This window comes from Octopus bimaculoides, chromosome 28 (genome assembly GCF_001194135.2).
Source record: "Octopus bimaculoides isolate UCB-OBI-ISO-001 chromosome 28, ASM119413v2, whole genome shotgun sequence".
Lineage (NCBI taxonomy): Eukaryota > Metazoa > Mollusca > Cephalopoda > Octopoda > Octopodidae > Octopus > Octopus bimaculoides.
Genome location: NC_069008.1, coordinates 1,671,635 through 1,672,243, shown reverse-complemented (window position 1 = coordinate 1,672,243; position 609 = coordinate 1,671,635). Strand labels below are relative to the sequence as shown.

Sequence of the window (609 nt, the reverse complement as noted above, 5' to 3'; positions counted from 1 at the left end):
GGAGAATATACAAATAATAACAACAGACGAGGACAGGTGGTGTAAATAACAAAAGTATATATTAGTATGACGCTCGGGAATACGGAAAGTCTTTGACGTTTCGAGCTATGCTCTTCAACAGTAAGAATACGGAGACAAGGAGAAAAACACGGAGAAAAAAAATTGAATAGTGTTCGGTCAACGGTCAATCACAATATTGTGTCTATATATATATATCTATATATATATAAGGGGGGGCTGAAAAGTTCCTGGCTTCAAGGGCATCGTGAAAGGCCTGGTTGGAGGCCCAACCTTCTAAGTTCTCTTACAGGACTGCTGCAATAACTCAAAGCCTGGAACTTTTCAGCACCCCTCATATGCAGATACACACACACACTTATATGTGATATCATACGTAAAATTATGATACAATTTTACATATTCTTTTAATGTTCATTTTCAACATAATAGCTGTACCGTGATGTTATCCTACATTGTACAGGGTGTCCACAAAGTCTGGGTACATGGAGTAAATAAAATCATAACATAAAGAATTAGATATAAGAAATAATGATTTCTTAAAGTATGTGTTAATTCCCATGTACCCAGACTTTGTGGACACCCTGTAGT

The 609-nt window shown here is 36.5% G+C and overlaps 1 protein-coding gene across 1 annotated transcript in view; it reads left to right on the top strand.

Moving 5' to 3' along the window:
• The window catches only part of LOC106870586 (acyl-protein thioesterase 1), a 304,640-nt gene that overhangs the window by 95,770 nt on the left and 208,261 nt on the right, over positions 1 to 609 (top strand). The window lies entirely within an intron of this gene.